This window comes from Pinus tabuliformis, chromosome 2_2, assembly GCF_031772625.1.
Source record: "Pinus tabuliformis cultivar Carrire ecotype Pingquan chromosome 2_2, CPIR1, whole genome shotgun sequence".
NCBI lineage: Eukaryota > Viridiplantae > Streptophyta > Pinopsida > Pinales > Pinaceae > Pinus > Pinus tabuliformis.
Window position 1 is genome coordinate 694,244,506 of NC_142300.1, and position 10,883 is coordinate 694,255,388.

Genomic DNA, 10,883 nt, shown 5'->3' on the forward strand with positions numbered 1-10,883 from the left:
AGTTTCTCTAATGTTTTTGTCATGTCAAATATTCCTTTGCAATTGGAGCACCTCATTATGCATGAGATCCTATAACCTAAGTTCATTAAGGGCATTGAGATATTGCAACCTCTCTTGCTGAGATTTGGTGATGTGTCGGTCCAATTGTGCTACCAGTATTAGGGTGTTGTACTCTCATTATAAGGAAAAGAAAATCAATTTTTTTTATTTTATTTTTTATTTTTTATTTTTTTCTCCGTAAACCAATTCAAAGGATGTGAACCGAATGGTGCTTTTCCATGTGGTGTTATAGGACAAAGTGGCTTCCATAAGCCTAGCTGTACAATCCATTTTTCTATTGTTGATAAATTTGGTTAAGGTGATTTCCAAGGCTCTGTTTGTGACCTTGACCTGTCCAATTTCTCAACGGTGATAGGGGATGGATTTCTTGTGCCTAATGTGATGCTTCTAAATGATTCCCTGAATCAGACTAGAAGTTAATTGAACCCCATGATCAATGACCATCTCCCTTGGGAAACCAAACTTATAGAAGATGTTCTCCCTCAAGAAATATACCATATTTTTCTCTATTGTTGCCTTAATTTCCTTCACTTTAGCCGATTTTTTCAAATAATTAGTGAATATAATGATGCATCTCTTTTTTCCAAATGGGGGGTCAATTGGTCCAATGAAATCCATGCCCCACTTCTCAAATGGATCAAGAGTCACCTAGAGTTGTAGTATAATTTCATCCTTTGGTGTAGTATTTCCCATCCTTTGACATTAATCACACGTGGTAGTGTACCTCCTCACATATTGGTGTAGGGCAGGCCAATAATATGTTGCTTGGAGAGTTTTGAAAGTCTTTCTCTTGGCAGAAAAATAGTCCCCACAGGATTCATCATGTCATGGTGATAGGATTTCAAAGACCTCGTCTTTCCTTATACACCTCCTCAAAATCTAATTTGGTCCTAATCTAAAAATATTTCCCCCAATGTAAGTGTAAGGGGCACATTTTCTAACAATTCCAATATTTTCCTTAGAGGATAGGTTGGGAGGAAATATCCTAGGAACAAAGGAGATTTCTATGTCAATAAACCAAGGAGATACTAATGAAATGGTGAAGAGGTGCTCATTAGGGATCTGATTATCTATCATCTATTCATTCTTTGTAGGCAATGTTAGTCTAGATAAAAAATCTGCAACCACATTTTCCTTTCGTGGCATGTCAGTACCTTTTAGTTCAAACTACTGTAACAACAACAACAACCATCTAATGATCCTATAATTGACATCATATTGTTTTATAAATACTTAATGGCGGCATCATCAATATGTACAAAAACTTGGTACCCTGTGATGTAATGTCTAAACTTGTTCAAGGAGTGTACACAATATAAGTGCTCTTTTCTAGTAATTGTGTTTTTGAGTTCAACCTTGAATAGATTCTTACAGATAAAACATATTTCATAGTTAAACTTACCTTGCACTTTTCCTAAGGGTTCCCCTAGAGCGTTGTTGGATTCATTTTTGTGGATGTAAAAAGTAAAGGCCCAATTTGGATCCCTAAGAATTAGTGTAGTGGTCAATTTCTCCTTCAGCTCTTCAAACTGTGAAAAAAAATCTTAATCCTTTATTAGCAATCCAAACAAAGGTGAGGCCATCTTGCTAAAATCCTTGATAAATATCCTATAATATTAGATATTCCTAAGAAAATCCTAACATCCCTTTATTTCTAAGGGACATGGACCCTTTTGATAATGGAAATCTTGTTAGGGTCAACTAGGATCCCTTCCTTAGAGAGGAAGAGATCTAGGAAAATCCTCATTTTCATAAAATAATAACAAATTCTTGGACATATTGAGAGATTCATTTCAATGCACTTCCTTAAAAAATTACATAGGTTGAATAGGGTTTCCTATAAGTCATCGCCATAACGAGTGAATTCATCCATATAAATTTTGACGGTATCATGAACAAGATCAACAAAAATACTCAAAATTGTGCTTTGGAAGGTAATGTGGACATTACACGAGCCAAAAGGAATGACACTATAGGAAAAGGTCCCCCATGGACATGTGAAGGTGGTCTTATCCTGATCCTCAAGGCTACTCTGGATATGATTTTACTCATTGAAACCATCCAAGAATGACAATAACTTCTTCCCTACAAGACCACCCAAAACTTAATCAATAAAAGGTAGGGAAAGATGATATTTCTTTGTAGCTTTGTTAAGTTCCCTATAATATACATTATTTATCCACTTTCCAATACTTTTAGGCAGTATAACAAGAGGTGACACCCACTCACTATCTAAAATGGGGTAAATGAATCTTCCATCCAATAGGTTCTGCAGTTCTTCTTTCACAATGTCCTTAAGGGCTTAGTTCATTCTCCTCTAGGGTTGACACACATGTTTATTTCACCCTTTAATTTATATGTGATCTGTACAAATTGAGGAATGCACAACTTTCATCTCTTTATAATCCCAATTAAAGGCATCAAGATGTTGTCTCAACGTAGTGAGAAAATTCTCTTCTTTTTCTACTAAGGAGGAAGGACCAATTTTCAAGGTTTTAGATGGATTGATTTCAAAAATATTTTTTCATGCTCTTGATTAGAACTAGCAATTAATAATTCTTTCCTTGGGTTGTTCTCACGCTTCGCTAAATATTCATCTACTAGTGAATTAATTGCCGTTGTAGTAGGAGGTCGGTTTTGCAAAAAACTATCAATAAGATCGTCCTTATCTAGCTGTGTGCTTCCAACAATGGCTTCTAATGTAAAAATTTGGTAAGGAGATGACTGATATAATTATTATTCTTCTTCTTCCACCAACATAGGAAAAATGTGCTCAATAAGGGGTTGAGTAGGGGGGTATGATAAAAATTGCTTTATGAGCTTCCCACTATTGATTGTCATGTTTCTAGACCTATAACTAATATAAGAATAAATAATAGGTAACCAAGATATCCTTAATATGATAGGATATCCATTTAACTTGGTCTTGGGTTGAAGTATAGAGAAATAAATGTGGTGCTCCCAGAAATCAATAGAGACCATCACATCCTCAGTAACACCCTCAGGGGCTACTATGGATCTATCTACAAGTTGTAGCATCATAGTTGTCTTCCTTAAGGCTCCTTAAAGGTTGAGCTTTAACATAGTTTCACTCGTCACGACATTGATTGCAACCCGAAGTTCAATAAGTGTGTTGGGCACTACAATATTGTTAATATGTACACCCACTACTCAACTACCAGGATCCAAATAATTTAGGGAGATGACCCTCCCAAGCATCATATCAACTAGCTACCCAACAACACTGTTAGTGGGGGCATCCCTTTCCCTTCTTATGGGCCTCTTTAAAAAAATTCCCCCCATGATTTTGCTATATATGAGGACATATTTGATGGCTCGGAGAAGCGGTAATTTAACACATAGGTTCTTTAGTTCTCCCAAAATGTTGGGCTCTTATACTGTCTTGATGGGTATTATCTTCCTTCACTTATTCATGATATTTAGATGGATAATCTAGAAGTACCTTCCTAGACCTAAGGTTTATTTCCTAGATCTCCACAACATAGGTAGGATATGATGCTTCCCCACTACAAACCTACTGAGTCTACTTACTGCACGGGTTTAGATAGGGTCTAACAAGAGTATAAGGTTGCTTGGATGGATTATTGTTGGTTAGTTATGATTGACAAGGAGGAGTTATTAAGGTAGGTAGTTGGGCTACTTGCGACCTCTATCCTTGAGAACGGTTTCCCCATTGAGGATGTTGGGATTAATATGGCTGGAAGGGTGGATTGATATGATCAAGAGGATATTGAAGATGATAGGATGAGTGGGTGGGCATGGACCATGGTGAGTTGGTTGGAGGATACCAAGGCTGAAAAGGTACACTTTAATTTGGAATGAAAGGAGGGCATTGCTTATCCTCAATGTCTTACTGATATAGTTGAGTACCTTGGGTCCTCCTTTAGTTGGAAATGCAAGGTTCCTCCAAGCCACCTTTTTTCCCTTGATATACAAACTTCAGACATAGAAAAGAGGGTCATTTCTCAGTTGCACGGTTATCCTCACAAAAAAATCATATTTATACTACACTTAGTGGGCACTCATTTCTAGGGTTCCTCTTAGTGAATATAGGGAAAAATATAACTAGTGCCCTTTCTGCCTCATCTCGTTTCTTCTTAATATACATGTTATCCATTTGTAAGACAAAAATATAAAAAATTTCACTCTTAAAATCTTCTAGTATATTACCTATTTCATGTTTGATAACTAAGGTAGAGGGTGAAGAATTTGCTCGACCTTTGCTAGATATACCTCTCTTCCTTGCAACCCTAGAGTGATCCTTAAATACTATTTTGATCTCATCATAACTTAAATGATAAATTTCTCCATCAGAAACCATATTCAAGGTCACCAAAAAATCTTCTTTGATCCCTCATAGAAGTACAAGATTAAGTGACTCAGGGTCAAGGGTCCAATTAGATCTTCTATAACTAATTTGAAACCTTTCTTCAATTCCCTACCTCTTTTCTGGGCTGCCCTAGAATGGTTTCTAAACACAGTCTTTATGTCATCATAAGGTAGTTGGTAGATGTCTCCTCCAGCTAGAAAATGGAGGGTATCTAGAAGGTCTTCAGGGACTCCTTAGAGCAGAACCAGCTTCAGAGATTCGGGGTCAAGTGTGCACCTGGCCCTTTTATAACTAAGTTGGAACCTTTCTTCATAGTCTTCCAAAGACTCATCACTTCCCATTTTCATTTGAAAGATTTCTCCCTGTGCCTCCTTTTTCCTACAGTAATCCTGATATTTGTTGTTAAAGGCTTGTTGCATCTGAGCCCAAGTTGTGATACTACTTCTAGGTAACCCCATGAACCAACATAGTGCTACATCCTTGAGGGTAGAGGGAAAGAGTTTCAGCTTTTGCTCGTCTTCGGCATAGTCATAAGTTCAAAAAAGGACAACAAACTCAAACAAGAAGGTATTAGGGTCTTCAATGGTCAATCCATGGAAGTGAGGTAAGGTTGAGGGACTTATGTTTTTCATTTTTGTGTCCCCATTTGTCTTTTGGATAGGAAAGTCACCTTCTATTCTCTCCTCATTCACTATACCGTTCCTCTATTCATCCATGGTCTCAGGAGGAACGTTTTCTTGCTCTTCTTCTGTTATAGGATCTTTGTATATCTCTGGAGGTTCACCTATAGGTTCTTCTGGATCACTGCCATCAAAGAAGAAAGAAGGGTGACTCAGTGATGTGGTGGGGGTGTTGGGTAAGAATTTTCCTATATTGTCTCTATTCCTACAAGGCATGAAATGAAATATTTTTGGTTGATTTTTGTGTCTTTTCTGCTTGTACTTGCAAAACTGAAATAGAATAAACTGCAACTAACTAGAATCTATCTTGCTGAAATGAAAATGCGGAATTGAAATGAAAGAAGGAAATGACCAATCTATGTGCTAAAATGAAATTGCAGAAATGAAATGCTAAGCTACGCGTGCATAATTGAAATTGCTGAATTGGAATGCTAATTTACTCTTGCGGAATTGAAATTGCAGAATGGAAATGCTAATCTACGCTTGCAAAATTGAAATGCTAGTCTAGGAAAGCAGGAAATGTCTAATTTACTCTTGTGGAATTGAAATTGCAGAATGGAAATGCTAATCTATGCCCGCAGAATTGAAATGCTAGTCAAGGAAAGCAGGAAATATCTAATTTAATCTTGGGGAATTGAAATGAAACAAATACTCTACTCTTGCTGAAATAAACTACTTAGCAGAAAGTTGTAGTAGAAAACAGAAGAGAAGCAGCAATTACAAATACTCTAATGCTTCCCCGGCAATAGCGCCAAAAATATGGTGAGCTCCAGTATTACAACAATGATGCTACAACTCATGGGAATCCCTTCTTTACTTTTATCAACCTGGTAGTTCGTAAGAATCTTGGAAGCGACGGTGTTGTATGCACAAGTACTAGCTCTTGCCGTAGGCTGTCACTTGATCAGCTGGCACAAGTCCGCTAGGAGCTTAGGCCAATTTTTATGAGCTCTTAGAAGAAGATTTTAACTGTGATGGATGAAAGCTAACTCAAAGGAGGCTAATCTACTTGTAGAAAGAAGCTGAAAGTTGAAAGGAAATGTAAACCTTAGAAAACCCTAGTTATACCGACTAACCCTACTGGTGCAAGAAAAGAGATGAAAGTTGTAGAAATGGATGTCATTGACTCTTGGAAAGGTGAAATGCATGTGACTAAGCTACTTCTGAAGGAAAATATGGAAAACACATCTTTTTGTATTTTTGAGTAATTTGCAGAATTATTATGCATGTGATTTAACTATTTTTAATTGTACAGGGGTTTATTAGCGAAAGGAAATTGAGTGGGTATTTTCAGGAGGTTAGGAAGGTGAGAAGAGGGCATAAGGGGTCCCTAGAACCCTTCTAGATAGTTTCACAGTGATCAGATCTAGAGAAACTGCTCACATGATCTTCTATAGGAAGTCTGCAGGGGTTCTATAGGATGTTCTACAAGAAGAGTTAAGAGAGGATTTTTGAGGGATAATGGAGGAAAAATGGTGGGAACGTGGAAATGGAGGATGGATGAGGATGTGAAGAGGTCTAGGACCTTGTAAATGAGGCTAAGGAGTGATGAAGATGGTTGGATTTGTTCAAGGACGGAGGGAGCAATGTTGCACAAAAATGTAGAAATTAGGTCAAATTGTAAAAGTGTGGCAAATGAAGGAAAGGAATCCAGAATTTGGGGTTGGAGCAGGTTGTGTGATGAAGGAAGGATAGGCAAGGATGTATTACAGGTGATCTGCACACTATCTTTCAAAACTAATCAAGGAAAGACTAGAAAAACTAGAGATCTATCTACTTTGACCTAATTTGACCTAAAAACCAGAAACATGATGAACAACAAGTTGTGAACAAGAAATCATGCAAGATAACTATGGAAACCTAAGCAATAATTGGTCTAAATATGTAAGCACAACTGGTATCAACTTTTCCAACTAAAAATCTAACACTTGCAATTGCATTGAAAGGCAAAACAATGTTTTTGTGGCAGCAAGTATGCCTTGGTCTCAGCTCATTATCCCAAGGAGGGAGAGATGAGATCAAGGATTTCTTGGTGGCCTTTTTGCAAAAAATTTTTGTTATCAAACTGTCAAATCAACCTGAAGCATGAAAAGTTATTTTAATCATCAAAAGCAACCTAAGTAACAAAGCAAGATCTTAACACAAAAAGTAGAAATTATTCTATGAATGCAAATAAAACACATAATAGTACACAAAGGAGGTATTGGCACTTGGGTTGGGCCCAACCCCAAGAGCTACAGCCTCCTAAGAAAAGCTTAGAGCTGGTGCAAAGTGAAATTTATCTCCATTACTCAAAAAATAACCATGTCAAAAAAATGTTTACAGCAAAAGATCGAAAATGAGCTGAAAGGCAGAGCAACACCAAAGTGCGAAAAACAACTGTTCAAGAGCTAAACTACCAAGGCTTGAAGCCTTCCTAATTATGCACCATGAGAACCTCCAATATCCCTCCTTAACTTGAGGGGCTTGGCTACTCAAAACTGTAAGTAATTAGCCACTTCACAAAAGCTGCTCGACTGCCCTTGGAAATCATCTTTGGTGGGTTGTTGAGCTCCAAGTTGATAGTGGAGAACTCAAGGAAGGGGCCATTTAGTGTAGGAGACACCCTTCCTACCAATTCTTAGCCTTATTCCCTAGTATTTGGCTATCAACTGGCTCATAAATGCTTGACCTTGGTCCAAAATATGTCCAAAAATCTGCAATAAGCACGTATTAGACTTTATGGTCAAGTGACATTCTCATTCATTCAATTAACATAAATATAGTCAAAAGAATGCATAAACTATGAATAATGGTGGATTAATCGAGAATAATAGGCAAAATGAGCCCAATAAGTTACCCATTTTTGGGGCTCATCAATTAATATGGATGGAAAGGTGGATTGATATGATCAAGAGGATATTGAAGAGGATAGGATGAGTGGGTGGGCATGGACCATGGTGAGTTGGTTGGAGGATACCAAGGCTGAAAAGGTGCACTTTAATTTGGACTGAAAGGAGGGTATTGCTTATCTTGCATGCCTTACTGATATAGTTGAGTGCCTTGGGGCCTCCTTTAGTTGGAAATGAAAGGTTTCTCCAAGCCACATTTTGTCCCACAGGGTGGGATTTGTGGCTTCTCCCAGTTTCATTCCAATCATGATCTGCGGCTTCTCCCGGGATCATTTCCAGGCTTCCAGCTAAGGTGATCCCTATGTGATTGACTTTGAAATTCTCTTACATCCCTATGCGATCTGTAGCTAGACAGGTGATCTCCTTCTAGACGAGTGATCTGTAGCTAGACGGGCAATCTACAGCTTCTCCCAGGATCATTCCAGGCTTCCAACTAAGGCGATCCTCACTAGTTTCTTCTTCTCAGATTCTCCACGGTAAGTGATGTCCTGAGTGACCACTTCTCCCACCGATCTGCAGCCAGTGCTCTGAATTTTCAATCCACGAAGGTTGGTAAGAAGCCTAAGGGTTTTTTAAGAACCCTAAATACGTTTTTCCTTTACTGCAATGTAATTTTTTGAGAAGTTTGAAATAGATCAGGGTCTGCAGCTCGATTGGGCTCTCCAAAGTCTACGGCTTTCCAAGATCTACTACTCTCCAAGTTAGATCTGCGGCCCTATTGAGATATAGAGGGTCTCTCCAGATCTGTGGCTCTTGAAGTTGTAGATCTGCCCATTCTGTAGCTTGTTTTTGGCAATCTTCTGTACTTAGCAGGAGAGCATTCTCCAGATGGCTCCCAGCTTCGTGAAAATAACTACTGGCTTAGTGCCATCCACCTCTGGGGGGAAAGCTCCTTCCCATATCGTCAGTGAAGCCTAGCTCCCACTGTCCAAGTGGTCCAGGCCTCACTCGATGAGGCTTTGAAGTTCTCTAAAAGTGCCCTAATCTACTGATTCAATGGTTTTTGGCCACACCTGACAGAACTCCACAGTTGGATCTTGGAGGTATGGAAGCCTCTAATTCCTTATGCAATTAATATCGACCCCTGTGCTAGGGGTTTCTTTATAGTATATTTTGAGAACCCTGAAAGCAAACAATGTATTTTAGATTCTGGCCCTTGGTTTTGGGAAAAATCAGGCCTATTCATGAGGCCATGGAACCCATCATTCGATCCCTCAACAACAATGATAACCTCAGCACCAGTTTGGGTGAGATTGCCAAACCTAACCTTGCATCTCTGGAATTTATCTTCGCTAAAAGCCATTGGAAATGCAATTGGGAAATTTTACTCCAAGTGCCTAGAAACAGAGGAATATGCCAGAACCACCTATGCATGCATCTGTGTGGGAATGGACTTCAGCGTTGGATTCCCAGCTGAAATACACCTAAAAAGTAAAGACTATGTGTGGAACTAGAAACTCAATTATGAAAGTGTCCTCTTTAGATGTCGATCCTGCTTTGAGATAGGCCACCTAGCGAAAAATTTCCCAAAAGCATCCCAGAAAATTCTGCTAGAAAAAATCACCACAGATCTACATGGTGGGAAGGACCACAAAAGGAACACTACACTGTCATCAAAGAAGAATACTCTCCAAAAAACTCTGAACCACAGGAAATTAGACAAGAAAGAAACAACTCTCAAGACAAGCATGGGGAAAGCCCTGCCCAAAAACAAAAGAGTGAACTTGACAATCCCTCAAGTTATGAGGGTTCGAATACTGCACAAAATAAATATCCATTTAACAACAAAGCAGATCTCCTAGACCAAACTTGTTCTCCGACTATCTTCAAAAGGACGAACACAATAGATCGTGAAGCTAAGACACCAATGTCCCAATAATCAGAAGAGATGAAGGAAATGCAAGATAAATAAAGTTGGAAGACTGTAGAGAAAGAAAAAAGCTACAACACCAATCTCGCTAAGAAAGACAAGGAGCCAAACAATTAGAAACTAAGAAAGAAAATTATAGGTCCGATAGACCATTTTGGTCTCAGTGGATGGTAACCATCATCATCATCATCATCATCATCACAAAATTCAGACATAGAAGAGAGGGTCATTTTTCAGTTGCACGGTTCTCCTCACAAACAAATCATATTTATACTACATTTAGTGGGCACGCATTTCTAGGGTGCCTCTTAGTGCATATAGGGAAAAAGATAACTAGTGCCCTTTACACCTCATCTTGTTTCTTCTTAATATACATGGTATCCATTTGTAAGACAAAAATATGAAAAAATTCACTCTTAAAATCTTCCAGTATATTAGCTATTTCATGTTTGATAACTAAGGTAGAGGGCGAAGAATTTGTTCGACCTTCGCTAGATATACCTCTCTTCCTTGTAGCCCTAGAGTGATCCTTAAATACTGTTTTGATATCATCATAACTTATATAAATGTCTCCATCAGAAACCATATTCAGGGTCACCGAAAAATCTTCTTTGATCCCTCATAGAAGTACAAGCTTAAGTGACTCAGGGTCAAGGGTGCAGTTAGATCTTCTATAACTAATTTGAAACCTTTCTTCATAGTCCTCTAGAGATTCATCTATTCCTAGGGTCATCATGAATATCTCCTATTTTGTGTCCCTTGATATACAATAATCGCAGTATTTCTAATTGAAGGCTTGCTTCTTTTAAGCCCATGTGGTGATGTTTCCTTCTTCCAAGCTCATAAACTGGCACAAGGATGCATCTTTGAAGTTGGAAGGAAACAAATACAACTTTTTCTTGTCAGAATCATAATCATAGATTCTACAAACCACAAAAAACTCAAACATGGAGGTATTAGGGTCCTCAAAACATAAGCCATGGAAGTGTGGGAGAGAAGTGGGGCTTGCATTCTTCATTCTGGCTTCCCCA